Source organism: Acomys minous, assembly GCF_964271855.1.
Source record: "Acomys minous genome assembly, chromosome: 2".
NCBI classification, from domain to species: Eukaryota; Metazoa; Chordata; class Mammalia; order Rodentia; family Muridae; genus Acomys; species Acomys minous.
Genome location: NC_140484.1, coordinates 96,319,867 through 96,326,108, shown reverse-complemented (window position 1 = coordinate 96,326,108; position 6,242 = coordinate 96,319,867).

Genomic DNA, 6,242 nt, shown 5'->3' with positions numbered 1-6,242 from the left:
ATACGCCAACCACCAAGCACCATGAAGGGAAAAGAAAAAGGGTATGTACATGTCATGAGGAAGAAAAAGAGGCTAGATTGATCCCAAATGGCCACACATGCTTGAACACCAGTTCAAATTTCTCTTTAAGTGCAATAGAGTTACTCCTGGCTTTACTCTGAGTAAAATTAATAGTCAGTCATTGTGATGTCCTAGTAGCAGTAGCAGAAACAACTTCTGTGTGTGTGTGTGTGTGTGTGTGTGTGTGTGTGTGTGTGTGTGTGTGTGTTTTTTCACAATATGCTTAGTCCAGCCTAAGGGATTTGTATGTTATTCTTATGATCTAATGATGATAAACCTTTAGCCTCATTTTATAAAAGATAGAACACAGAGAATTGGTGACAAATGTGCTCAAGATCACACAGCTAGGAAAAGACAGGCACTCAAGAATCCCTGCCTAACTTGTAACAGGAGATGTGCATAAAAATAAATGAGACACCTAAGCTATGATCCTCAAAAGATAATTAGGCAGCTTTATGTCCTAGAGGCTGTGAGGTCACCAGCCCTCATTTGTAAGCAAAATGTGTGCATTTGTCTTGTGTGTTGGGGTTGGGGGGAGACAAGGGAAAAGGCAGGGGTGAAGGAGGGAGGGAAAGAGATAAAGGGAGGGGGAAAGAAGAGGAAGAGAGAGACAGAGAGAGAGAGAGAGAGAGAGAGAGAGAGAGAGAGAGAGAGAGAGAGAGAGAGAGAGACTAAAAGTTGCCTTTAACTATTCAAGAGTGAGCCAAGTCCTGGGGCCTGAAAATAAGCTTCTAAAACTTTACAAAATAATTAATGAAGTATCTATTTCTGAGTAAATAAATAAATAAAAACCCAAAATGGTATTTGAAACCTTGCAAGAAAACATTTTCTCAAGAGAATTTCAGTCTAATTTTGCAGTGAGATGCAGTGCAGTTGGAAACTTTTGATTAAATTGGATAAAGGGATAAGCTGGACTTAATAGTTCTTTACAGTTTGCCTACTCCTAATTAAAAACATAATTCTTGAACAGTCACAGCAACATGCTTTTCTGTTAACTCAACATATACTAGAGACTAGGCAAGACTATTACTTTAAGGTCTGTGCTTATTAGATGGCACGAGGACAGTACCCTAGAGTTCTTAAGTGATGAGAAAATGAATTTGGAAATTTTAACTTAATTCTGCTAGTAGTCATTGACAGACATTATTCTTATTGAACTAAGAAGGTTTTATTTTTAAGTAATAAGTGTATGCTTTAAAATAATAATAGTTAGCCTAAGATGAGTGAGTGAAATAAATGTCCTTTACCAAATAAATAGGCCTTCTAGAAGAGAAATTGGGAGAACATGAGGGGAGATGTTCCCTTATCCTGTGACCCAGTTGAATTTTCTTCCTACAGAAATGCAAGAATTCTAGCACAATCAATAGTCACTCAAGGCCTTTCTCACTTCTCAGCCATAATCAGCAAATGTGTAGGAATCTCTCAGTGGTAGACTGTTTGTAGGGAAGAGGTATGTGTTAAATGCCTTGTAAAACCCTCTTGGCATCCGGTTTTACACAATATTGGAATTCCATTTACATTTACATTTCATCTTTCTGCATACCTCTTTCATCAAAAGACAGAGTAAAGAAAAAAATTCTTACCCACTTTTTGAGCTGTATCTGAGAGTCACTAAAAGGATAAACATGGTAATGCTGAGGAAATTGATGGCTTACTTTGGCTAGATCTTACTTCTCCCTACTCTCCTTTTGGAAAGCAGAGTAAGGAGAAGTAAAATCTAGCTCTCAGTCACAGTCATAGGGGAGGGGAGTAAGGGGAAAATGGGAGGGAGGGAGGAATGGGAGGATACAAGGGATGGGATAACAATTGAGATGTAATATGAATAAATTAATAAAATATATTAAAAAAAACCATTGCACTTAATGGGTCGTATGTAATACCACTTCAGCAGTAAGCTTCCTGTTTATCAGGAAATAATCCTGTTTATGTTTTGAAGACATAGAGAGCTAGAAAAGATAAAAAATCCACCTATGTAATGGAAAGAGAAGTAAAACTTTGAGTTGTGACAGGTGAGTAATGACTGGATGTGATGCCTGAAGAGGAATCCATGAGAGGCAGCTCATGGTGCAGCACCTTTTGGGCTTTTTCAGCTTGCTACTCTATTCACATTCTTAATTAAACTTTCTTCATTTCTATTTCATACCAGACATCGGAGGTATAATTGTTTAGCTTGGAATATAAGACCCTCAAAACTTCAGTTGCCCTGGAAATCAATTCTGTGTCCTAAACAAAATGAGTAACTTTTGGGAAACAATTTATTGAAGCCATAGAACCGGAACTGGGGATTTGTTTAACTGTAATAGAAGAAAATGATGCAGAATCTTCAAGAACACTAAAGAGGGTGTGTGTAACAAAATGCTAAAGACTGAGTGGCAGCCACTTAAGCCTCAGTGGTCCACAGACTAGGGGGAAATTTTTCTCCTTGGTGATTCCAAGAACAGAAACAAATCCTGAGAAAATTGATAGGAAGTATGAATGAGATGTGAGAAACTGAACTCTGCTCCCAGACACTGGTGGAATTTCACTTCAAGAAAGAATAGGTCAGAGTTCCCTGAGATGAATTTCCATTAAGATAAAAAATTTGAAAGACCGCATGATCTATATCAAAACTTCAGCCTATGGCCACACATCAATACACACCGACATTTCCAGAGTCCACAGAAGAAAAAAGAGAGGTTCTAATCCAGAAGGAAGAGGAGAGTTGTGTCCAAGACAGGCCTCCAATAGAAGGAGAGTTAGGAACACTTGGGAATAACACACTTCCAAGTTAAGTCACAGTACAAGGGATGGGAGAAGACCAGGATGTCAGAGAAAGTGCCCCGCCCCTTGTTCTGCAACTTTCTCCATCTTTCTGTCACTCATCACCAGGCTAATGAGCAACGGTAGGGGGGAAAAAGCAGCAAAACAAAACAAAATAACAACACCAAAATTCTGGGAAATCTACAGGAGATAATACATTGTATCTCTGAGATGGGAAAGGACAAACCAAAGCTAGACAAAGAAATAAACATAAAGTCGTGGCAGAAAAACGTGAAGACTCACTTCTATGGTTATGGTAAGCATAGCAAAAGCAAACTTAGAATCATCTCCATTCTTTGAGAAAACTACACACAGACCTAGCAGAAGGCAACAATGCTGATTTCCTAGTTTATATTATACATACGACTCTCCTATAGAAAACAAAGACAACAAAGCATTGCAAGATAAGAGACCACAGGCAAGGGAGGCCAAGCAGATTTTAGTACAAAGGACACATGGGTAACCATAATAAAACTGGGACTTTAAAATCACTGATTGATAGGATAGTTATTATAATGGAGAAAGAAGACAAACGGATAATCAGATGGGAAATTCTAACAGATAAATGGAAACTATGAGAAGTGTTGGGTGTTCTGTTCTAGCAGCACAAAATGAACTAAAACAACTATTATTACTCTCTGAATCTGCTTTCTGTATTTATATCTGCCTATCATATTATATCTACATACATTTTATCAGTCATCTATTATTTATTATGTATCAAACATCCATCTATCTCTATATCTCTACCTATACTTTATCTACCTATTGTCTACATATCTATCATCTATTATGTTACTATTTACCTGTCACATATCTTTATATGTATTTTTATCTTCCTACCTATAGTTTCCCACCTATTCATCTGTATATTATATATCTATCATGAATTATCTATTACTTAGTTCCTATATGCCATCTAACTATCTCTTACTTTATCTATTATTTATCATCCATGTGTAATGTATCTATTCATCTAACATCTATATATCTATTTTCTCTCATTATCTCTTATCTATTATTTACTATCAGTCACCTAACCATCTCTCTCTATATCCTTTTCTATATCGCTATCATTTCCTATCTACCTACTATCTGTTATCTACTTTATCTAGCACTATACTTACAATTACAGTATATATTTTTATAAATTCACATAACATGTTTATTAAGACAAAATATATGTGACCATAAAAATTAAAATTTCAGAATATAGATATGTTAGAGTGTATTTTGTAGCTGAAATATAACTAAATTAGTAATAAATAATTATATACATATAAAATTTCATATTTCAAAAAAGAAATCATAAAATATAGCAAGCTAAACATGATGAAAGTGTAAGTCTGTTTTTTCTACTGGCATTAGATATGGAGGAACCAATTACCCTGAATAATACTGGAAGAAAAAGACACTGAAGAAAACAAAGATAAAAAATAAGTTATAAAATGACAAATAGTCAATGAAACAAAATAAACCTAAGTAGTTATTAGTGAATTGTTTTACCAATAAAGAAACCCAGCCAGGTTAATTAAATATGGGAAATAAAAGTTAAAATGTATCAAAATTGAAATTATTCTGCAGTAAACACATACTCTGAGCAATCAGAATGTTTATCACGGAAGCTTGCAACACCAACTTCACAACAATGTTCCATTCTTTTGTGTGTCTCTGACAAAACCCCCTGAGCAAGCGGCATTTAGAAGAGAACTGGACTTATTTGTCTTTCACTTCCATTACTGAGGGACAGGGAAGAAACCATAGCAAGAACTCTGGAGTCAGGGAGCACAGAGGAGCACTATTGCTGGCCCTCTCACTGTTCCAAACTTTGGCTCAGACTCAGCCAATACAATATAGGCCAGGTTTCCAACCTGTGGGTTGTGATCCGTCCACAGGTTATAGAACAACCCTTTCACAAGGGTCACCTAAGACCATCAGGAAACACAGAATTACACCACAATTCATAGCAATAACAAAATTACATTATTATGTAGCAACAGAAATGATCCCGTGGGTGGGGGTCACCACAACACAACGAACTGTATTAAAAAGTCACAGCATTAGGAAGGTTGAGAAGCCCTGCTCTAGGCAACTTCTCAGTCAAGACTTTCCTCTCAGGTAATTCCAAAGCATGTCAAGTTGACAAATATAGATAGCTAGATGAATAAATAGAATTAAAACAAGAATTAAAGAATATCATGGACAGAAAGGGCTATCATTGTAAACCCTGGAGTTAAAGTTTATTGTTGTAACCAATTTTCTCCCTGTAAAATGTGGCCACTTAGATGAGGTGAGCAAATTTGTTGAAAGGCAGAATTTGCTTAAGCTGGCAGCAGAAAAAAATTACACATCAATCATTTCGTATCTGCTAAAAATTTCAAATTTATAATTTAATGTTTTCCTCCATGAATGAATTTGCCAAAAATAAATATTTTAAAAACCTCCAACTACTATGGCTGCCACCATATTTGCTGTATTTAGTGCTTACTGGTGCTGCACTTGACTCGGAAGCCTGCTGAATCTTGTGTAATTCTGAAGAAACTCAAACCTTCTGCCATATTCCTAAATGAATATGCAACTAAACTATAGAGTCTCTCCTCCTTTATTCTGTGCCTCCTCCTCCCGCCCGCCTCCTCCTCCTGGAGTCTGCAGCCTGTTGTCGGTGGAATGTGGTCACATCTGCAGCAGACGAGCCAGGACACATGAAGCAGTGATTGTGTCTAGAGTAGGTGAGCTGGCACGAGGAGCCGCGGAGGCATGACTATGGATTCCAGGCCAAGATCAGCTGCTGTTGTGTGTGGTTTGGATGCCTCTGTTTCACTGTCAGGGCTGTGTGTGAAAGCTATGTAGATCCTGTTCTCCGCTTGCTGGTGCATCATCCTGGTTGCCGGGGCTTGCCTTTTGGGCCAGGAGAAGTCTGCTACAAACACCTGCGGAATGCACGTTGGCCAAGCACAGGGGACAGGAGAGTGAGAAGTGCCTGGACATGGCTGCTAGAATTTACGATCTTTTGTGAAGTCTCTAGGGCTTTCTTATCTCCAACAAAATATGAATACAATAATCCCTACTTTTTAAACTTGCTTACCAAGCAACATACAAATTATGTAAAATATCTGGCACAAATAAGATTGTTTCTACCGAAGAGTATTTGTATGTGAATTATTTACTCCTTAGAAAGCCTAAATTTGGGCGTCTGTTTCATTTTTTTTTTACCCATTGTAGCCATTAAAAGCTATTCTACAGGGCCTTTTCCTTAAAGTTCAGGGCAGCAGAGAAAATTCCCAATGCCATCTTCTTTCTGTTGTAAGTGGTATCCATGGAAACATTGCTCTGTCTGTGTCATCCCTATTATGATGATATGAAGAACAGCATTAGTGTCCTGA